This window comes from Somniosus microcephalus, chromosome 4, assembly GCF_052327205.1.
Source record: "Somniosus microcephalus isolate GS21.2 chromosome 4, FLI_Smic_1.0, whole genome shotgun sequence".
Lineage (NCBI taxonomy): Eukaryota > Metazoa > Chordata > Chondrichthyes > Squaliformes > Somniosidae > Somniosus > Somniosus microcephalus.
The window spans coordinates 246,168,183-246,192,444 of NC_140990.1; positions in this window are offsets into that span (position 1 = coordinate 246,168,183).

Consider the following 24,262-nt stretch of genomic DNA (forward strand, 5'->3'; position numbering starts at 1 on the left):
CAATTCCTGTTTTTATTTCAAATTTCCAGGATCCACAGTGTTTTGCTTTTGAAACCAGAGAATCTTCTACCGGCATGTAAACAGTAAGCGGGTAGTAAGAGGTGGGGTGGGGCCTATTAGAGATAAAGAAAGTGATATATGCTTAGAGGCGCAGGGCAATGTTGTGTCGGTACCTTTCTACCTAGACACAATTTAGGACTCAGAACTCAGAGATTCAAACATGAAGTGCTTTATTGGAAGGAAAGGAAGTTCTGGCAAGTTCCGAACTAAGAGAGCTAAACTTAACAGAGAACACCCAACCATTTATCTCCTGTGACAGCGCCACCACAGGTGGGAGGAGAACACACAATAGAACACACAATACATAACATTTCCTCCCCTCTTAAATGGAAGGTCCACATTATTCCTCAACAGGTAAGTTACTTTCAATGCACTCAACGAACCTAGGGTAGAGGTAGACTGCCTCAAACCCTAACTTTACCCTGGGGTTTATTCTGCCCCAGTCTTGTGGGTAAGTCACTAAGCCTACAGATCCAAGCGTCTTGGAGGCCGCCGCTCTCTGACAGGATACCGGCGGTCATCGCTGGCTTCCACAGCAGTAGGCATTGACACAGGCCTGGATGGAGAAGGTGCCTGTGTCAGTCGAAAGTCAGGAGTTTGCACAGGTGGAACAGTCTCTTTGACTTCCTGTGTTGGAGAAGAGCACTGTGGCAAAGGATGCTGGTTTGCGGTATCATCCGGAAACAGTTCAGGCCAACCAGCCGTTGGAGCCTCTGTGGCTGTCTCTGCTCCTAGCAACAGTTGATCTGTGTGTCTTCTCCAGACGACGTCCTCAGCAGTCTCAACCGTGTAAGACACAGGGCCCATCTGCACGATCACCGTAGCAGGAACCCATTTCGGTCCAGTGTTGTAGTTTCGAGCTAGGACGTGCTCTCCAGGGTGAAACCGTTTCTCCTTGGCTCTTTTCTCTCTCTTTTCAACTTGAGCTTGTTGTTGACAATGGACAACCTGTTCTGCCCTTGGAGGTTTGAGTATGTCAAAACTTGTCCGCAACTGCCTCTTCATCATGAGCGAAGCGGGGGAAGTTTTGGTTGTGGCATGCGGCTCGTTCCTGTAGGACAACAGGAAGCTGTTCAGACGTTGGTGGATTGAGCCCTGACCTTGCGATGCCTTCAAGGTGTGCTTCAAAGTTTGCACAAACCTTTCTGCCTGGCCGTTAGCAGAGGGATGATAGGGCGCAGACCTGATGTGTTGGACACCATTCACATGCAGGAAGGTTGCAAACTCCTGTGATACAAATTGTGGACCGTTGTCACATACGAGTTGTTCCGGTGAGCCATAACGGCTGAACATCTCACCAAGTTTCTCAATTGTTTTCTCTGCCGTGGTAGACCTCATCACAGCGACCTCCGGCCACTTGCTACGAGCGTCCACAACCACCATAAACATCTTCTCTTCGAAAGGACCGGCGAAGTCCACATGTACTCGCTGCCACACTTCTGCAGGCCAATCCCAGGGGTGTAGGGTTGCCAGCTGTGGAACATTCCGGACCCTTTGACATGGGGAACATGTTTTGGCTTTCTCCTCAATATTCCCATCGAGACCTGGCCACCAGAAGTAGCTTCTTGCCATTTCCTTCATCCGAACCATCCCACTGTGGCATGTATGAAGTTGTTGCAGTATAGGTTCCCTCAGAGGTGGCGGAATGATGACACGGCGTCCCCAAAGAAGACAACCTGCCTGGACGGAGAGCTCATTTCTTTTTGAAACGTAAGGTTTCAAACTAGGAGAATCTCCTATAGCTCTCCCTCGAATGACATCGTCCATTACCTCAGACAGGACTGGATTGTTGCGGGTGTACCTTCGCACCTGAACTGCAGTGACAGGTGCTCCCTCCACTTGTCTAAAGTAGAAGATGTCTATCTGACGAGGCTCTGGGGGAGTAACAGGCAAGGGTAGCCTCGAGAGACCGTCTGCGTTGCCGTGCAAGTCTGATTTGCGATATTTGATGTCGTATGTGTGCCCTGACAACAGTAAAGCCCACCTTTGCATCCTGCTTGCAGTGAGAGACGGGATTCTGGTGTGGGGCCCGAAGATTGAAGTCAATGGACGGTGGTCCGTCAGGAGTGTGAACCTTCTCCCAAACAGGTACTGATGAAATTTTTGAATTCCAAAAACGATTCCCAAGGCCTCGCGCTCGATCTGCGCATAGTTACTCTCTGCCTTGTTCAAGGTGCGTGATGCGAAGGCGATAGGTTTCTCTTCACCCGAAGGCATGATGTGGGATATGACTGCTCCCACACCATATGGTGATGCATCACATGCTAGCTGCACGGGTAGCTTTGGGTCGAAGTGTGTCAGGACCTCCGATTTCAGCAATGCTTTCTTTGCTTGGGCGAAAGCTTCGTTGCACAGTTCAGTCCATTTCCATATTTTGCCTTGACATAGCAACTGATGTAACGGCTTCAGCAATGTTGCTAAGTCTGGAATAAACTTCCCATAGTAGTTAAGTAGCCCCAGAAATGAACGTAACTGGCTCACATTCTGGGATGCTGGGGCCTCCACGATCGCCTTGACCTTTGATGGCACCTTATGCAGGCCAGTAGCGTCAATCACATGCCCCAGGTACTCAACTGAAGACTGAAAGAATTCACATTTGTCTTTACGAACTCTGAGTCCGTACTCTTTCAGTCGTTGTAGTGTCGCATCCAAGTTCAGAAGATGATCCTCCTCATTTGTTCCAGTGACAAGGATGTCGTCCAGGTAGCACTGGACTCCTGGCAGTCCACTCAAAATCTGATCCATTGCCCTTTGGAATAGAGCAGGGGCCAACGTAATTCCAAACGGAAGGCGGCAGTACCTGTATAGCCCCTTGTGTGTCACAATTGTCAGCAGCTCCTTTGATTTGTCATCGACATGCATTTGTAGATAAGCCTGGCATAAGTCTATTTTGCTGAACTTTTGCCCACCGGCCAGGCCCGTAAAAAGATCATCAATGAGGGGAAGAGGGTACTGCTCCGCAGACAGCACCGGGTTAATAGTCACTTTAAAATCCCCGCAGATTCGAACAGATCCATCCTTTTTCAGGACAGGAACAATGGGTGTGGCCCATTTGCTCACGCTCACAGGCTCCAGGACTCCATTCTCGACTAAGGCCTCCAAGTTAGCCTCAACTTTTGGCCTAATTGCATAGGGTACAGGTCGGCCTTTGTGAAACTTTGGCTTGCTGTCAGGTTTAATGTCCAGTCTCACGCTGATCTTTTTCATGCTCCCAAGTTCCCCATTGAAGAGTTCTGCATGTTTGTTTAACACTGCAGTCAGACCTGACTCCCCTTTTGACATCATGTGGACTCAAGGCCAGTCCAGCGTGATTTTCTCTAGCCACGCACGTCCCAGTAGCGATGGGTAATTTCCCTTTACCACATATAGTGGCAGTTTTGCAGTCTGTCCGTTCAATTTAACTGTCTCCTCAATGATGCCTCTCATGGCCACAGGTTCGCCGGTATACGTCTTTAGCACAATGTTTGTTGGCTGAAGGGTAAGGTTCTTTAGCATTTTGTTGTAGACAGTGTCTGAAACAAGGGACACAGCCGCGCCTGTTCCACCTCCATCCGCACTGATTGTCCCTCCACCAGTGGTGACACCCAGTAGCCATTTAAATCACCTGCAACTGTCAGTATGTGCACCTCTTCCTCCTCAGAGGTGTCGCTCCCCTCTGTTTTGCTTGTTCCATCATACTGCACTGAATGAACACTCTTTTTCCTCTCTTGTCCAAATACAGACATTTTGCTTCCATGCTTCCCAGCTCTGTCTGTTCTTTTTTTTACCTCTACAGGCGCGTTCAATGTGACCCTTTTTGCCACAATTTCGGCATTCCAGCTCCGTACACCAGCAGTCATTAGCGTGATGGCCCGTTTTCCCACAATGGCAACATGTGCCGTTCCGCGCACCTTTAGGCTCAGACGACACCTTGTGAACTCTCCCTGTTGAACTCAACTGGTGAGCCTCCTTTTCCGCCATCTCCATGGAGACACTAACTTCAATGGCCTTTTCAAGAGTAAGGTTGTCCTTAGTAAGAAGGCGCTTCTGTGTGGCTGCATTTTGCAGACCACACACAAGTCTGTCTCTAATTGTGCCATTCAGCACCTCCTTGAACTGGCAGTGTTCCGACAACCTTTTTAAAGCAGCACTAAACATCGTCACTGATTCCCCCTCCTCTTGATTCAGTTTATGAAATCTAAATCTCTCAGCAATAACCAGAGGTTTTGGTGAAAAATGTGCTCCAAGAATTTCCACTAGTTGCTTATATGTTTTAGTTCCTGGCTTATCTGGTTGCACGAGGCTGCGAAGTAAATTAAATGTCTTCGGCCCGATTACACTCAAAAAGGTAGGCACGACCTTTTCATTTGCCACCGCATTCGCCAATACAAAATAGTCAAAACTTTCTGTATAAGCGCTCCATTGCTCTGCATTTTCATCAAAATCACCGATGTTTCCTAATATAGTAACCATCTCACGTTTCAAATTAAATTTTCTGTTTACTCACTGCACCCGTAACGTACGCAGATTCGTCCGCTCCTCGTTGCCACTTGTTGTGTCGGTACCTTTCTACCTAGACACAATTTAGGACTCAGAACTCAGAGATTCAAGCATGAAGTGCTTTATTGGAAGGAAAGGAAGTTCTGGCAAGTTCCGAACAAAGAGAGCTAAACTTAACAGAGAACACCCAACCATTTATCTCCTGTGACAGCGCCACCACAGGTGGGAGGAGAACACACAATAGAACACACAATACATAACAGGCAAGGCTAGAATACTCAATGAGTACTTTGTATCGGTGTTTACTAAGGAGGTGGATGCTGACAAAATATCGGTAGAAGTGGAAAAGGTAGAAGCAGTGGAAGGGGTGAAAATTGATAGACAGGATGTACTAGAAAGGCTGGGGATACATAGAGTGGACAAGTCACCTGGTCTAGATGGCTTGCATCCCTGGTTGCTAAGGGAATTGGGGGAGGAGATAGCAGAAGGGCTTGCCATAATTTTCCAATCTTCCCTAGATGTGGGGGAGGTGCCTGAGGATTGGAAAGTGGCAAATGTGACACCATTGTTCAAGGGTGTAAGGACAATCCTAGTAGCTACAGTTTACCATCAATGGTAGGTAAAGTTTTAGAAACAATAATCAAGGAAAAAATTAACGGGCATTTGGAGAGGTGTAAGCTAATTAAGGAGAGCCAACACGGGTTTGTAAAAGGAAGGTCGTGTTTGACTAATCTAATTGAATTTTTTGATGAAGTAATCAAGAGGATCGATGAAGGGAATGCAGTGGATGTTGTCTACATGGATTTTAGGAAGGCGTTTGACAAAGTACCACATAGAAGGCTGGTTAACAAATTTGAGGCACATGGAATAGGTGGGTCAGTGGCAGCTTGGATAAGGAATTGGCTTAAGGACAGAAAACAGCAGGTTGTGGTAAATGGCTGTTTTTCAGACTGGAGGATTGTAGACAGTGGTGTTCCCCAAGGGTCAGTGCTGGGGCCACTGCATTTTTTGATATATAAAGATATAAATGACCTGGATATTGGAATACAGAGTAGAATTTCTAAATTTGCTGATGACACCAAACTTGGGGGTGTGGCAAACAATGGTGATGATATCAATCGACAGCAACAGGACATAGAAAGGCTAGCAGAATGGGCAGATGGAATTTAACACAGAGAAGTGTGAGGTGATGCATTTTGGCAGAAGGAACAGGGAGAGACAATATACACTTAATGGCACAGTTTTAAAGAGTGTGCAGGGACCTGGGAGTTAATGTGCATAGGTCTCTGAAGGTGGCAGGACATATTGAGAGAGTAGTTAACAAAGCATATGGGATCTTGGGCTTCATAAACAGAAGTATTGAGTACAAAGTAGAGAAGTTATGCTGAGCCTTTATAAAGTGCTGGTTAGGCCACAACTGGAGTATTGTGTCCAGTTCTGGTCACTACACTTTAGGAAGGATATGAAGGCCCTTGAGAGGGTGCAGAGGAGATTTACCAGAATGGTTCCGGGGATGGGGGAATCTTAGCTACAAGGACAGGTTGGAGAAGCTGGATTTGTTTTCATTAGAGCAAAGGAGGTTGAGGGGTGATTTGATAAAGGTGTACAAGATTATGATGGGTTTGGATAGGCTAGATGGGGAAAGGCTGTTCCCACTAGTTGATGGTACAAGGACTAGGGGACACAGATTTAAGGTTTTGGGCAAGAGATACAGGGGGGACGTGAGGAAAAACTTCTTTACACAGCAAGTGGTGATGACCTAGAATTTGCTGCCGGCAGAAGTGGTGGAAGCGGAGACACTCAATGTTTTCAAGGGGAGACTGCATAGGCACTTGAGGGAAATAAACTTGCAGGGCTACGGGGATAGAGCAGGGGAATGGGACTGACTGGATTGCTCTACAGAGAGCCGGCACAGACTCGATGGGCCGAATGGCCTCCTTCTGTGCCGTTATGACTCTAGGGACTCTATCGGCTGGATTTTAATTCAGGGGCGGGCTGGGATCGTGTAATCCGCATTTTGTGTTATCCGCCTGAAACTAATTCGATGTGGGAGATTGATGCGACTTTAACTTAATTGGCCAATTGAGTTCCAACGTGTGGGAACCCATGGCAAATGAGTTTTTCCAGTCTGAAAGTCACCTCCAATGATGTCATCATTGCTGCTGCATTTAAGGTCTGCAGCAAGCCTTGCTTCTTCTGCAGACTGCCAACCTTTTGGCCTTTCATGCTACAGGGGCCTGGAGGCAGAATGACCAGCGAGAGACCTAGGTCTGCTCCCAGGTTTGATGACGTTGCCTTGCAGGCTTTAGTTGAGGGAGCAAGAGCTCATAAAGAGGTGCTCTTCCCTTCTTCAGGGAGGAAGAAGCCTCCCCAGCAGACCAAGGCTGTGTGGATCCAGGTGGCACAGGAGGTCAACTCATTATCAGTAACCCACAGAACCTGGATTCAATGCAGGAAGAGATTTCATGACCTTCTGCGCACTGGAAAAGTGAGTATGAATTTCCCATCACCCTCAATCTGATCCCCATTGCCTCTCCTCACCAGCACTCAGCTTTAGCGATCTCTTCCTCCACATCCCACTTGACACTGACATCCATGCACCCTTACCCATTCCCTCTCTCTCTATGGTCACATTCACCTAACTATTCGACTATGCAGCCCTCACACTCCCTATCACTGTGATGCTATGAAAACAACTGACAACACACAGGGAGGGCCCTTGGTCTTGCCACCTCACTCCATCTTTGTCTCCTTCTAAGTATCTATGCTATGGATTCTCTACACTCACGCCTTCATTCTCACTCAACATCCACGTCTCCCTCATTGCAGGAAAAGAGAGCTCACAATAGGCGAGAAAGAGCGAGGACAGGAGGAGGGCCACCCTCAGTAACCCACCTCACCCCCTGGGAGGAGGCGGTCCTGGAGACCATAGGAGTGGAGGAAGATGCACAAGTGGGGGATGGCCAGAGGGGTGCATCACAGCAAGCTGGTGACACAATAGTTTTCCATCTCTCTCATTGACATTGCATGAGTCGCTGATAATGATTCTGAAGCTCTAAAAGATGGACTAATGGTCATCTGCAATATGCAATGTGCATGTAACCTTGGCATCACATCTCTGACTCTTTCCTTTACTCCCTCACAGGACCATTGCAAGCACCCGTCCCCATTGGCCAGGAGGAACAGCATGAGCCTCAAGACTCCTCAGAGGAAGCTGCAACCTCTGAGGGTGCAGCGTCAGCAGAATTCAGCGCACCCAGCACCAGCACAGACACTCACACCTCGGTGGGACCTTCGGGACATAGAGTAGTGTTGTCACCTGGTGTATCACAGCTCACAAGTGAGCATCAGCAGATTGTGGAGACAGGGACAGCAGTGGAGAGTCCTAGTCGGAGGGTGCAGGACTCTGTCAGCTCGGCTCAGCTGCATGTCGACCCTCTGCCTCAGGGTCCATCCATAAGATCAGCGGTGCTTGAACTCCAGGAACAGATGCAGGAGCCTCTGGCAGGTTTTGTCTCCAGGGTCGCTGCGAGTCTGGAGCGAATGGAGGAGTCCATAGCGAACATGAGCAGAGCATTTGTGGAGTCATTGGCGCATGAACGCATCACCATGAAAAGGATGGCAACCTCCATGGCGGAGATAAGTCGCCAGAGTGCAGAAAACATGTTGCGTGTTCAGAATAGAATGGCATCTCTGGAGAAGCGATGGTCATCTATTGAACAGACAAACCAGACCTTCATGGAAGTCCTGAGTAGGACTGCCAGTGCAGATACGGGTCCCCATGGCTCCCCTGATGTGCAGCAAGGTGCTCTCAAGCCACTTGCAAGCGCTGAGGGGGACCTGACCCATGAGAGGGAAGTTGGTGGCAGACATCAAGGAAGTGGGGGCTCCTCTCCAAGCGCTCACACTTCCATGCCACTGCAGAGCTCTCGGTCAGAGCCCCACCAGTGTCCACACCTATCTGAGATCGGCGTCTCAACCCCTGCACAGCCGCAGGAGCAGCAGACTGTTGTCGAACCCTCACAGGTTCGCAAACCCAGAGGATGCTCGCCAAAGGTGTCGAGACAGGAGTAGTAGGAAAGTGAGCAAGGGGCCTCCACATCTGCTGAAGCCACAGGGGAAGCACCACGTAGGAGCACGCATAAGAGAAAGATACTGCACAAATAGCCACAAGGGTGGTCACTTGGGTGAAATTTGATGTTTTCTGTGAAAAAGACATCAGATGAATAATGTAAATAAAAATGTCATCCTGACCAACGGTTCCACCACAGACCCAATTCACGTACGAACCAGGGTCAAGCAAGGCTGTGTCATCGCACCAACGCTCTTCTCGATCTTCCTTGCTGCAATGCTCCATCTCACACTCAGTAAGCTCCCCACTGGACTGGAGCTAATTTACAGAACAAACGGGAAACTATTCAACCTCCGTCGCCTCCAGTCCAGATCCAAGGTCGTCCCATCCTCTGTCGTCGAATTACAGTATGCAGACGACGCTTGCGTCTGCGCTCACTCGGAGGTCGAACTCCAAACCATCGTCAACACCTTCACCGAAGCGTACGAGAGCATGGGCCTTACACTAAACATCCGTAAGACAAAGGTCCTCTACCAACCTGCCCCCGCCACACAGTACTGCCCCCCAATTATCAAAATCCACGACAAGGCCTTGGACAACGTGGACCACTTTCCATACCTCGGGAGCCTACTATCAACAAGGGCAGATGTCGACAACGAAGTCCAACACCGCCTTCAGTGTGCCAGTGCAGCCTTTGGTCGCCTGAGGAAGAGAGTGTTTGAAGACCAGGACCTCAACCCCAGCACTAAGCTCATGGTCTAAGGAGCAGCAGTGATACCCGCCCTGCTGTATGCCTCAGAGACATGGACCATGTACAGCAGGCAACTCAAAGCACTGGAGAGGTACTACCAATGCTGCCTCCGCAAGATCCTGCAAATCCATTGGCAGGATAGGCGCACCAATGTCAGTGTTCTTGCTCAGGCCAACATCCCCAGCATCGAAGCTTTGACCACGCTCAATCAGCTCCAATGGACGGGTCACATTGTCCGCATGCCCGATACGAGACTCCCAAAACAAGCGCTCTACTCTGAGCTCCGGCACGGCAAGAGAGCCCCAGGTGGGCAGAGGAAACACCCTCAAAGCCTCCTTGAAAAAGTGTAACATCCCCACCGACACCTGGGAAAATCTGGCCCAAGGCTGCACAAAGTGGAGGAGAAGCATCCGGGAAGGCGCCGAACACCTCGAGTCTCTTCGGCGGGAGCAAACGGATGCCAAGCGCAGGCATCGCAAGGAGCGCACGTCAACCCAAGCACCCCACCCACCCGTCACTTCAACCACCGTCTGCCCCACCTGTGACAGAGACTGTAGGTCCCGCATTGGACTCATCAGTCACCTGCGAACTCATTTTTAATGTGGAAGCAAGTCATCCTCGTTTCCGAGGGACTGCCTAAGAAGACACCGGGCAGTGTTTTATTATTATTAAAATGTAAATAAAAACTCTGATGGCTGCTGCTGTAGTTGTGGCGGGTGGGACTTTCACATTGAGGGCTTAGGGTTACTTGCAATTGTCAGTATGGTGGTCAAATTCCTAGGAATCCGCTGGTCCTTGGCCATAGTCGATGCTCAGGTAAGAAGCTGCGAAGCAGAAGTGCTTGATTGGCTAGGCTAAGCAAATCTGGCTAAGATGAGTGCGTTCCTTGCCTCCCGGGCAGCAATGTTCATGCGTACTGCTGCCGCTGGTTGATGGGCCTCTGCAAGATGTTTGTTTTCGCTCTCCTCCTCCTCCTCCTCCTCCTCATCTGAGGAGGATATGTGACGAGCCACTTGGTCCTCAGGAATCTGCAAGTCATGACGCTGTGCCATGTTGTGAAGTGCACAGCAAACCACGACGATGCTGGAGACCCTGGCTGCTGAGTAATGCATAGCTCCACCTGATCTATCCAGGCATTTGAAGCGCATCTTCAGCAAACCGATGGTTTGCTCAATTATGGCTCTGGTGGACATGTGGCTGGAGTTGTAGTTCTCCTCAGCTTTGTTGGATGGTCTCCTCAATGGCGTCATTAGCCACGTCTTTAGGGGATAGCCCTTGTCTCCAAGTAGCCATCCGTTAAGTTGGTCTGGTGGGCTGAATAGCGGAGGCACACTAGACTGGCGCAGTATGAAGGAGTCATGGCAACTGCCAGGGTACTTGGCACAAACATGCAAAATTTCCTTCTTGTGGTCACACACCAGCTGAACGTTAAGGGAGTGGAAGCCCTTGCAGTTGACAAAAATATCTGGATTGCGATGGGGTGCCTTAAGGGCCACATGTGTGCCGTCAACGACATCCTGCACCCTTGGAAAGCCTGCCAGATTAGCTAATCCAACCGCACGCGCTGTGACACTTACTTGATATTTGGTGAAATGGATGTGATTGTGCGCGATGACAAAGAGGGCATCGGTTACCTGCGTGATGCAAGTGTGTGCGGCCGCCTGGGAGATGCCGCTGATGTCTGCTGCTGATCCTTGGAATGAGCCTGAGGCAAAAAAGTTGAGTGCGGTGGTGACTTTGACGGCCACTGGTAAGGGTTGTCCACCTGGTCCTCTGGCCGGCAGGTGTTGTTGCAACATTGCACAGATGTCACCCACTACCTCTCGCAAAAGTCGGAGCCGCCTTTGGCACTGCTGCTCAGACATGTTGAGGTAGCTGACCCTGTGTCTGTAGACCCTGTTTGGGGGGTATCTCCTGCGCCGACAGGCTTCCATGCACTGGCCCGTTCTGGCCTGTGCAGCTTCAGGTGGGTGAGCAGCAGCTTGGCGCTTCTGTTGTTGCTGCTGCTGTTGGTGCTGCTGCTGTTGGTGCTGCTGTTGTTCCTGGTTCTGCTGGTGCCGCGGCTGATCTTTGTCCTCATCTAATGTCCAGAAGGGAAGGCAATAAATGGCTCCCATGCTTCTGGTATATGCCTCAGTTGAGGAAGCGCTCAGTGAAGGTGGCGAGAGGGGTTTCCCAGGAGGTCACACTGGAGATGTGTGTCAGGCTCCAAACTTCCACAGCTGTGGTTATGCCTTCTAAAAGTTCCCCCAGACCTGAGACTACAAAGTCCTGCCCCCTGCAAATGATGGCTGATCAAATCTCCTCTTTAATGGTTGAGCTGCAGCTGATAGTCAGCAATCCAATTGTGCTCCCACCAGGTTTCACCGGCGTGTTTCAGAACAGGCGTGTTTCACGTGGGAAAAGGGTTAAAATCGCAAAGGCCTTTCAAAATTGCATTATAGAGGCAATTTAGTGCTTGTTAAGAGCCTTACCGGCCTATCCCACCTCTTGGAGGCGGGACGGAGACGAGACCATTTGACATGAATTAATGAAAATTGCTGGGCGGCGGGATGGAGGCGGGGTTGGGCCCACCCGCCAGTTTTTGCAATTTTAACACCCCACACGCCTCCAATCCCGCCTCCACGGCCCAATGAAAATCCTGCCCTATGACTCTATAACCAGCATTACATAGAATTACATGGAATATACAACACAGAAACAGGCCATTCGGCCCAACCAGTCCATGCCAGCATTTATGCTCCACTCGAGCCTCCTCCCCTCCTTCCTCATCTAACTCTATCAGCATAACTCTCTATTCCCTTCTCCCTCATATGCTTATATAGCCTCCCCTTAAATATATCTTTACTATTCCCCTCAACCATTCCATATGGTAGCGAGTTCCACATTCTCATCACTCTCTGGGTAAAGAAGTTTCTTCTGAATTCCCTATTTGATTTCTCTAGTTTTACTCTTCCCCACTCTTGGAAACACTCTCTCTGTGTCTACTCTATCAAAACCTTTCATAATTTTAAAGACCTCTTTTAGGTCACTCCTCAACCTTCTCTTTTCTAGAGAACAGAGACCCAGCTTATTTATCCTTTCCTGATAGGTATAACCTTGCATTTCTGGTATCGTCCTTGTAAATATTTTTTGCATCCTCTCCAGTGTCTCTATATCCTTTTTATAATATGGCGACTAGAACTGTACACAGTACTCCAAGGGGGAGAAATTGGGTGGAGCCGCAAACGGGGCGCCAAGCTCGCCTGGGCACCAGATTTTGCGCTGCGATCGGAGCAGCAGCGATCGCCGGAAATTCAGCTTGAGCGCCCCAAGAGGGACACGGGGCGAGGCTCGAGGCGCTCCGCGTCCCTCTTAGGGCGCTGAAACTGAATATTGCAGCGCAACGTGCCGCAGCGCCACACGCTGCGGCACGGTGCGCTGCGGTACTGCAGGCCTTCCTCCCGTTCTTAAGGGGGAGGGGCCTGCACCAGCGCGATGAGCGATCGCGAGTGCCGGCTAAAGAGCCCGGCACCGAGGAGAAGTGCCGGGCTCTCGGAAAACAGCCGGCAATGCCGCGGGGGGAGAACAGGAGGCCGGGGACGGAGGTGCTGGCAGGCGGCCGCCAAAAAAAACGGCCGCCCCGCACCTCCACCTTAATTTGCGCCACTGCCGCCACAGTTAGGCCCCGTGAACCGGGCGCGATTAGCGAGCGGCGCTACAGAGACAGTCGCTGCCAAGTATCGCGATTGGGGCGGTAGCGGGGCGCTGCGCACACCGATGACGTCATCAGTGGCGGCACAGCACAACAGGCTAACGCCGCTATTAGCGCCCCAGCTAAATATCGCGGGAGGCGTGGCCAGTGGCGCTAAAACCACTGAGTGCCCTCTTTAGGCGCTAACTGGTGGCGCAGCCCACCGAATTTCTCCCCCCAAGTGTGGTCTAACCAAGGTTCAATACAGGTTTAGCATAACTTCTCTACTTTTCAATTCTATCCCTCTAGAAATAAACCCTAGTACTTGGTTTGCTTTTTTTATGGCCTTGTTAACCTGCGTCACTACTTTTAGTGATTTGTGTATTTGTACTCCCAGATCCCTTTGCTCCTCTACCCCATTTAGATTCTTATTTTCTATGTAATATGTGACCTCCTTATTTTTTTTACCAAAATGTAACACTTATCTGTATTGAAATTAATTTGCCAATTATATGCCCATCCTACAAGTTTAGTAATGTCTTCTTGTAATTTGTTGTAGTTCTCCACAGTATTGACTATCCCCCTCCCCCCAATTTGGTGTCATCTGCAAATTTAGAAATTGTGGCCTAGAAATTGGATATAGCCATGAAATGGGCAGTGTTAAGGCCTAACTATGTTATGCTTCGCCATCTCAAAATGGTCTAGGGAGTACACAAAATTCATGCTCAATTCTCATTAACATGATTATAGTCATGATTTCAGTGCTGAAACTGCTGCTCATTGGCTTAACTCTCAACAGGTGAACCAATATCGGGGTCAGTCTAATCCCCAGTCATGTGTGGCACAGGCTTTATTCAGTACTTAAAGGGGAGGTGCATTGAGGCTACAGCACCTCATTGTCAAGGCAGTTCCAACTGGAGCTGCAACAACAACACAACAACAACAACAACAGCTGCAACAACAGCTGCAACAACAACAACAACCAGAAGAAGGAAGAGTTGTAAGTTGAAAGCAATAGCAGAGCGTCCTAATAGGGAGAGAGCCAGGAGGTTCTCAGATGAAGCTCTGGAGGTACTCCTTGTGGCTGTGGAAAGGAGGCAGCTGCACCCCCAAACTGGTAGGAAGCCCTTGCCGTACAGTTTCCATACGATGTGGCAGGAGATAGTCGAACCTGCGGCAGCGAGCACTGTGGTGCCAAGGTCCACCATTCAGTGCAGAAAGAAGTTTTATGACCTCACAGGGGTGGTCAAGGTGAGTGAAGACTTCAGCAACTGCTACATACCACCATCTGCACCACAAGCCCTGCACACTGCTCAATGCACCAACCCCCAACAATCACCTACCAACAATTTCTAACTATCAGCACTCACACCTCACAATTAGAGCTTCACTTCACCCTCACAACCTTATCACTGCTGCAACACTCACACCTACACAGGCCATTGTCGGGAGCAGTGAGAGCGGAGACTCTGAGTATTTAAACTCACTTTCGCGGGCTTTTTTTCACAGGCCCTTGTCAGGAGCGGTGAGAGCGGAGACTCAGTGAGTATTTAAACTCACTTTCGCGGGCTTTTTTTCACAGGCCATTGCCGGGAGCAGTGAGAGCGGAGACTCAATGAGTATTTAAACTCACTTTCGCGGGCTTTTTTTCACAGGCCATTGTCAGGAGCGGTGAGAGCGGAGGTTCAGTGAGTATGTAAATTCACTTTCGCGGGCTTTTTTTCACAGGCCATTGTCGGGAGCGGTGAGAGCGGAGACTCAGTGAGTATTTAAACTCACTTTCGCGGGCTTTTTTTCACAGGCCCTTGTCAGGAGCGGTGAGAGCGGAGACTCAGTGAGTATTTAAACTCACTTTCGCGGGCTTTGTTTCACAGGCCATTGTCAGGAGCGGTGAGAGCGGAGGTTCAGTGAGTATGTAAACTCACTTTCGCGGGCTTATTTTCACAGGTCATTGTCGGGAGCGGTGAGAGCGGAGGTTCAGTGAGTATGTAAACTCACTTTCGCGGGCTTTTTTTCACAGGCCATTGTCGGGAGTGGTGAGAGCGGAGGTTCAGTGAGTATGTAAACTCACTTTCGCGTGCTTTTTTACACAGGCCATTGTCGGGAGCGGTGAGAGCGGAGACTCAGTGAGTATTTAAACTCACTTTCGCGGGCTTTTTTTCACAGGCTTAACAATCTCACAGACCAGCGGCGGCGTTCCAGAGCCACGTCACAATTCAAAATGTGACGCGGGCAGGAGGAAGCAGCTGATTGGGTGAGTATTTATACTACTCTACAGTTTGACAATTAAGATTCATAGTTTATAAAGTTAAAAGGTCTTAATTTTGTGGTTATAGTTTCTAAGGTCTCTGTTGTGTAACGGGGAGTGCTAGGAAACAAGGGCACTTGAGTATATCATTTAATTGAAGTATAATTGGTGGTATTGATTTAATTTAAATTAATTAAAGGGTAAGTCATGGCAGCAAAGCTCAGCCCCGTGGCATGCTCCTCCTGCACTATATGGGAAATCAGGGACACTTCCTGTGTCCCTCATGACCATGTGTGCAGGAAGTGTATCCAACTGCAGCTACTGGCAGACCGCATTGCGGCGCTGGAGCTGCGAATGGATACATACTGGAGCATTCGCGATGCTGAGGACATCGTGGATATCATGTTTAATCAGTTGGTCACACCGCACGTAAAGGCTGCACAGGCAGGAAGGGAATGGGTGACCGCCAGGCAGAGCAGTAGGCACAGGCAGGTAGTGCAGGTGTCCACTGTGGCCATCCCCCTCTCAAACAGATATACCGCTTTGGATATTGTTGGGGAGGATGGCTTATCGGGGGAAGGCAGCAGCAACTAACTTCCTGGCACCATGGGTGGTTCTGCTGCATGGGGCGGGAGGAAAAAGAGTGACAGAGCTATAGTGATAGGGGATTCTATTGTAAGGGGAATAGATAGGCGTTTCTGCGGCCGCAAACGAGACTCCAGGATGGTATGTTGCCTCCCTGGTGCAAGGGTCAAGGATGTCTCGGAGTGGCTGCAGGGCATTCTGGAGGGGGAGGGTGAACGGCCAGTTGTCGTGGTGCATATAGGTACCAACGATATAGGTAAAAAACGGGATGAGGTCCTAAAAGCTGAATATAGGGAGTTAGGTGGTAAATTAAAAAATAGGACCTCAAAGTAGTAATCTCAGGATTGCTACCAGCGCCACGTGCTAGTCAGAGTAGAAGTGGAAGGATATCTCAGATGAATATGTGGCTAGAAGAATGGTGCAAGGGGGAGGGATTCAAATTCCTGGGACATTGGAACCAGTTCTGGAGGAGGCAGGACCAGTACAAATTGGACCTGGGCAGGACCGGGACCGATGTCCTAGGGGGAGTGTTTGCTAATGCTGTTGGGGAGGGTTTAAACTAAAATGGCAGGGGGTTGGGAACCTATGCAGGGAGACAGAGGAAAGGGAAGCAAGGATAGAAGCAAAAGACAGGAAGGAGAAAAGCAAAAGTCGAAGTCAGAGAAATCAAGGGTGTAAATCAAACATGGCCGCAGTAAACAATAATTCTAAAAGATCTAAGAGTGTTAAAAAAACAAGCCTGAAGGCTTTGTGTCTTAATGCGAGGAGCATTCGTAATAAGGTGGATGAATTAGCTGCACAAATAGATGCAAATGGATATGATATAATTGGGATTACGGAGACATGGCTCCAGGGTGACCAAGGCTGGGAATTCAACATCCAGGGGTATTCAATATTCAGGCAAAAAGGAAAAGGCAGTGGGGTAGCATTGCTGGTTAAAGAGGAGATTAACACAATAGTAAGGAAGGATATTAGCTCGGATGATGTGGAATCTGTATGGGTAGAGCTGAGAAATACCAAGGGCAGAAAACGTTAGTGGGAGTTGTATACAGACCCCCAAACAGTAATGCTGAGGTTGAGGATGGCATTAAACGGGAAATGAGAGATGCATGCAATAAGGACACAGCAGTTATCATGGGTGACTTTAATCTACATATAGATTGGTCTAACCAAATTAGTAACAATACCGTGGAAGAGGAATTCCTAGAGTGTATACGGGATGGTTTCCTGGACCAATATGTCGAGGAACCAACTAGAGATCAAGCCATCTTAGACTGGGTATGATGTAATGAGAAAGGATTGATTAGCAATCCTGTTGTGTGAGGCCCCTTGGGGAGGAGCGATCATAATATGATAGAATTCTTCATTAAGATGGAGAGAGAAGTAGTTGATTCAGAGACTTGGGTACTGAATTTAAATAAAGGAAACTACGATGGTATGAGGCGTGAGTTGGCTAGGATTGTGTGGGGAATGTTACTTAAAGGGTTAATGGTGAATAGGCAATGGCAAAAATTTAAAGATTGCATGGATGAACTACAGAATTTGTTCATCCCTGTTCGCCATAAAAATAAAACAAAAAAGGTGACTCCACATTGGCTAACAAGGGAAATTAGGGATAGCATAAGATCCAAGGAGAGGACATATAAATTGGCCAGAAAAAGCAGCAAACCTGAGGATTGGGAGCAGTTTAGGATTCAGCAAAGGAGAACAAAGGGATTAATTAAGAGGGGGAAAATAGAATATGAGAGTAAGCTTTCAGGGAACATAAAAACTGACTGTAAAAGCTTCTATCGATATGTGAAGAGAAAAAGATTGGCAAAGTCAAGCATAGGTCCATTGCAGTCAGAATCAGGGGAATTTATAATGGGGAACAAAGAAATGGCAGACCAATTAAATACATACTTTGGTTCTGTCTTCACAAAGGAGGACACAAATGAACTCCCAGAGATGTCGGGGAACATAGGGTCTAATGAGAGGGAGGAACTGAATGAAATCAGTATTTGTAGGGAAATGGTGTTAGGGAAATTGACGGGTTTGAAGGCCGATAAATCCCCAGGGCCTGATAATCTACATCCTAGGGTACTTAAGGAAGTGGCCCTAGAAATAGTAGATGCATTGCTGGTCATCTTCCAAAATTCTATAGACTCTGGCACAGTTCCCATGGATTGGAGGGTAGCTAATGTAACCCCACTGTTTGATAAAGGTGGTAGAGAAAAATGGGGAATTATAGACCGGTAAGCCTGACAGCGGTAGTAGGGAAAATGCTAGAGTCCATTATAAAAGATGTAATAGCAGAGCACTTGGAAAACAGTGACAGGATCGGACAAAGTCAACATGGATTTATAAAAGGTAAATCATGCTTGACTAATCTACTGGAATTTTTTGAGGATGTAACTGATAGAATAGATAAGGGAGAACCAGTGGATGTGGTGTATTTGGGCTTTCAGAAGGCTTTGGATAAGGTCCCGCATAAGAGACTAGCGTGCAAAGTTAAGGCACATGGGATTGGGGGCAAGGTATTGACTTGGATAGAGAACTGGTTGGCAGACAGGAAGCAAAGAGTTGGAATAAACAGGCCTTTTTCCGAGTGGAAGGCAGTGACTGGTGGGGTACTGCAGGGATCGGTCCTCGGACCCCAGCTATTCACAATATATATTAATGATCTAGACGAGGGAACTAGATGTAATATCTCCAAGTTTGCAGATGTCACAAAGCTAGGTGGGTGTGTGTGCTGTGAGGAGGATGCAGAGAAACTCCAGTAGAATTTGGACAGGTTGGGCGATTGGGCAGATGCATGGCAGATGCAGTATAATGTGGATAAATGCGAGATTATCCACTTTGATGGCAAAAACAGGAAGGCAGATTATTATCTGAATGGCAATAGATTGGTAAAAGGGGAAGTGCAACGAGACCTGGGTGTCCTTGTGCACCAGTCGCTGAAGCTAAGCATGCAGGTGCAGCAGGCGGTTAAGAAGGCAAATGGTATGTTGGCCTTCGTAGCGAGAAGGTTTGAGTACAGGAGCAAGGGTGTCTTGCCGCAGTTGTACAGGTCCTTGGTGAGACCACACCTTGAGTATTGTGTGCAGTTTTGGTTGCCTTATCTGAGGAAGGATGTTCTTGCCATGGAGGGAGTGCAGCAAAGATTCACCAGACTGATACCTGGGATGGCAGGAATGACGTATGAGGAGAGATTGGGTCTGTAGTGTATGTGCCTTTAAGTCAGAACTACTTTTACAGCTCCTGTATACTGTAGTACCGGCAGTGACCACACCGGTATATAAGCTTTGCGCATGCCTCTGTACCCCCAGTCTAGAGATTACCCTCCTCCAGTAAAGACCTGTTATTTGTTGATGTACAGCATCCGTGTGATTATTTAATAATAGCATATCCACTGAACCACAGATCCAACAGTCGCGACGAGTGTCGATTCAAATCTACCTGCAACATAAAAATTTTTTTTTTTTAAATAGTCGAGGCCAGGAACATGGGCGTCGACCATGAGCAACGGCCCAGCAGCCAGGCAGAGATCCAACTTCGCAGGGGAGGTTGTGGAGAGCCGGCTTGGTTCCCCAGCCACAACGAGCAGTAAGAGACCGACGACAGGTCCAGCACAGACCCTTCCCGAGCAGCGGCAGCTGGAGCCGACCGACGGCGGAGAGAGAGCCGAGCAGCGTCGACAGGGTAAGACAGAAGGTGAAGAGCGCAGGGCGCAGCCGGGGGTTGAACACCGAGCGGCGTCGAGGAAAATAAAACAAACCGGAGAGAGAGAGGCTAAGAAACAGCCGGGTTCTAGACTGAATGGCGTCGAAAAATATAAAAAGAAGAACGCGCAGAGCACAGCCAGTGCTCACGGGCTGAACAGGGTCCGCGGGGCGAAGAAAGGGGAGACGCCATTGAGCCGCGGAGAAGAAGGAAGAGCGCGGGAGACGCCATTTTTAGAAGCCACAGCGGAGAAGAAGGGCGAGTGCGGGAAGGAAGGAAAGCGCGGGAGACGCCATTTTGTGCCAGCGGAGAAGAAGGGGAAGCGCGGGAGGCGCCATTTTTGATAGTTAACGCACACCCAAGGATGCCGAAGAGTGGCAGTATCTCTACGTTCAACAATGAAGTCGAAGATTGGGCGACATATGTGGAACGTATTGAGGTGTACTGCAGGGCGAATGAAGTGCCAGATGCTAATAAAGCACTGGTTCTGTTGAATTCCATGGGTGCAAAAACTTATGGGTTACTGCGAAATCTAATAACCCCAGAGAAGCCGGTAAACAAGAATTTTGAAAGCATAGTAGAAATCCTACAGGACCACTTAAACCCCACACCGCTGCTGATAGCAGAACGATTTAAGTTCCATAAAAGGAACCAACACAAAGATGAAAGCAATGCTGAGTACCTAACGGAACTGCGCAAGCTATTGAAACACTGCCAGTTTGGAGCGGGACTAGCAGACACGTTAAGGGACAAGTTTGTGTGTGGGCTACAAAGTGAAGGAACCCAGAAACAGCTTCTATCAGAAAAGGACTTTATGCTGGACAAAGCTTTCAGTATGGCAGTATCACACGAAGCAGCCGCAAGGGGCGCTGCAGAGATACAATGGAAACCGCAAGAATATGGCACCAATGAAATGTCCTATGGAACAGGGAAGTGCTATCGCTGTGGCAGAACAACACATGACCAGAAAGATTGTTAGTTCAAGGACCAAGTGTGCAGACAGTGTGGGAAAGCAGGACACATAGCAAGAGTCTGCAGGTCTGGGAAGAAAAGCAACAGTAAGAAATCTCCACAGGAGAAGTACAAAAAGGTACACCAGGTGATGGACAGTGGTTCAGACGAACAGAAAAGTGAGACAGACTCCGGAAGCAAGGAGCTGGGTTGTCTGAAACTACATAAGGTAACCGAAATGGAGGATCACCAGACTATCTGGGTTACACTCAAGATTGACGGAGTCCAAGTGGAAATGGAATTGAACACAGGGTCAGCTCTAACAGTCATAAATCAAAGAGACTACAAGCGGCTATTTTCACACATACCCTTGAAAGCTACAGAGATTGTCTTGAAGACGTATACGGGGCAAAAAGTCTACCCCAAAGGAAAAATAAGGGTGAAAGTGACATATAAAGGCCAGGAAATACCTAAAATGGATATATATGTATTGCCAAATGGAAGACCACCACTGCTAGGACGTGAATGGATCCGGAAGATACATTTAGATTGGCATTCCATACAGGCACTGAAGGTTGAGGCCAAAAAGGATGACGACGTCACACCTGGACGACTGTCAAAAATGCTAACTGACGCAAAAGAAGTGTTCCAGGAGGGACTAGCAACACTAAAAGGAATAACAGCAACGATTAAAATAGAGGAAAATGCAAGCCCAAAGTTTCTGAAGGCCAGACCAGTGCCTTATGCGATCAGACCAGCTGTTGAAACAGAGCTAGAAGGGTTGGAACGTTCAGGAGTACTGTCCAAAGTGGACTGGAGCGAGTGGGCTACACCCATCGTTCCTGTAATGAAGAGGTCGTTGAGTAATACGCCTGCGGAACCAAAGAAGGTCCGCATCTGTGGGGATTTTAAGGTGACAGTGAACCCAGTCCTTCACACGGTGCAATATCCGCTTCCACGAATTGAGGATATTTTCGCCTCGCTATCTGGAGGTAAGCGCTTCACCAAAATTGATCTAGCCCAGGCGTACTTGCAAATGGATGTAGAAGAAGCTTCGAAACACTACCTTACGATCAACACTCATAAAGGTCTCTATCAATACAACTGGCTGGTGTTTGAAGTAGCCTCGGCTCCGGCTATCTGGCAGAGGGCTATGGATCAGGTCCTGCAAGGGATTCCAGGGACCCAGTGTTATTTGGATGACATCTTGGTCACAGGCGAAAATGACGGTGATCACCTCGCCAACTTGGAGAAGGTGCTCACCAGATTAAAGGAGTATGGGCTACGAGCTAATCGCCACAAGTGCGAGTTTTCCAGAAACAGATCTCGTATTGTGGCCACGTCATCGATGAAGAGGGGTTACATAAGTCCCCTGACAAGATTGAGGCAGTAGTCAAGACTCCAGCACTGGAAAATGTGTCACAACTGAGGTCGTTCCTCGGGCAGGTAAACTACTACCACAAGTTCTTACCAAATTTGTCTACGTTATTGCACCCGCTGAACACTCTACTGCAAACAGGGGTACCGTGGAAGTGGGATGACGAACGTAGATGAGCTTTCCAGAAGTGTAAAGAATTGATCACATCAAAAGAGGTGTTGGTCCATTTCAACCCAGCACTACCAATTCGTTTGGCATGTGATGCATCACCCTACGGTATTGGAGCGGTGCTGTCGCACAAATTCCCAGACGGGTTGGAGAGGCCAGTAGCCTTTGCGTCTCGATCACTAACCTCAGCCGAGCGCAACTATGCCCAGATTGACAGGGAGGCCCTCAGCCTAGTATGGGGTGTAAAAAAATTCAACCACTATCTGCATGGGCAGAAGTTCACCTTGCTGACTGACCACCAACCACTTGTCTCCATCTTTAATCCTAAGAAGGGCGTTCCAGTGATGACTGCACAGCGGTTACAAAGATGGTCCCTGTTTCTAGGGGCGAATCAATATGAAATAGAATATAAAGGCACGAAACAGCATGGGAACGCTGATGGGCTATCACGCCTGCCACTGCCTACTGTGGAGGAAGCACCAGCAGTGGATCCTATCGAGATATTTTATTCGTCAATAATTGAACGATTGCCAGTAACAAACGCGGATATAGAGAAGGAGACCCGCAATGATCCGACGCTGTCACGGGTATATGAATTGACGGTGAGGGGATGGCCAACACATGGCGACTCACTGTTGCCAGCATTCTCATCCAGAAGAGAACAGCTGTCAGTATGCCAGGGGACAGTGATGTGTGGATCCAGAGTGGTGATTCCACCCAAGTTAAGGGAGAGAGTGCTAAATGAGCTACATGAAGGTCATCTGGGGGGAGTGAAAATGAAAAGCCTTGCTAGGGCTTATGTGTGGTGGCCGGGAATCGATCAACAAATCGAAGACCTAACTAAGAGCTGCTTAGGATGCCAGAAGGTCCAAAATGCACCACCACATGCCCCTCTACACCCATGGGAGTGGCCCTCCTCTCCATGGCAACGGGTGCATATTGATTTCGCTGGTCCATTTCTGGACTCAATGTTCTTAATAGCAGTGGATGCTCATTCAAAGTGGCCTGAGGTGATAAAAATGTCTTCAACCACTACAGCGAAAATGATTGCAGTCCTACGGACCATATTTGCCAGAAACGGTTTGCCAGAGCAGATTTGCTCTGATAATGGACCACAGTTTGTGGCCGACGAGTTCCAAAAATTCATGAAAAGGAATGGGGTAAGGCATTACACATCCGCCCCGTATCATCCAGCCACAAATGGATTGGCTGAGAGGTTCGTACAAACCTTTAAGAAGGCGATAAAGGCCATGTGCGACGATGAAATTGCACTACAGCATAAGATGGACAATTTCTTATTAGCCTACCGAAACGCGACACATGCAGTTACCAACCAGACCCCGGCCATGATGTTCTTTAACCGAAGGTTGAGATCTCATCTGGACTTGCTCAGACCAAATGTGCGAAGAAATGTTGAGGACAAACAATTCCAGCACATCAATGAGAAGCCGACAAGGAGCTTCAATTTAGGGCAACCAGTCTTGGCCCGTGACTATCGAACAGAGAAGTGGCAACCCGGAACGATATGTACAAGGCAAGGGCCATTAATGTACACAGTGGATGTCGGGGAGAACATTGTGAGACGCCACGTCGATCAGATCTTAGCGTCACAGGAACGCGTCAACCCCATGTCTCGAGTACCCGGGGATGAACCCGACATACCGGTAGCATCTACTTCAGACCCAGTAGCAGTGGAACCCGATGAACTACCCGATGAAAAGGGGTCAGAATCGCCTCTGCACCAAGAACAAGAACCTCTGGAAAGGCGCTATCCCAAAAGGGTCAGGAAGCCGCCCCAAAGACTGAATCTATAAATGGACTTTTGTTGTTTAATGTACATGTTGAAATGTTAATTGTTATTTGAATATTAGGGGTATTACTAATCTAAAAGGGGAGGAATTGTAGTGTATGTGCCTTTAAGTCAGAACTACTTTTACAGCTCCTGTATACTGTAGTACCGGCAGTGACCACACCGGTATATAAGCTTTGCGCATGCCTCTGTACCCCCAGTCTAGAGATTACCCTCCTCCAGTAAAGACCTGTTATTTGTTAATGTACAGCATCCGTGTGATTATTTAATACAGGTAGACTACCCTTTATCCGAACTTCCGAAAACCGAAACCCTCTAAAAACCGAAGGTTTTTTCGTTCAGCGTAAGTCGTGCGCACGACTTACGCTGAACGAAAAAACCTTCG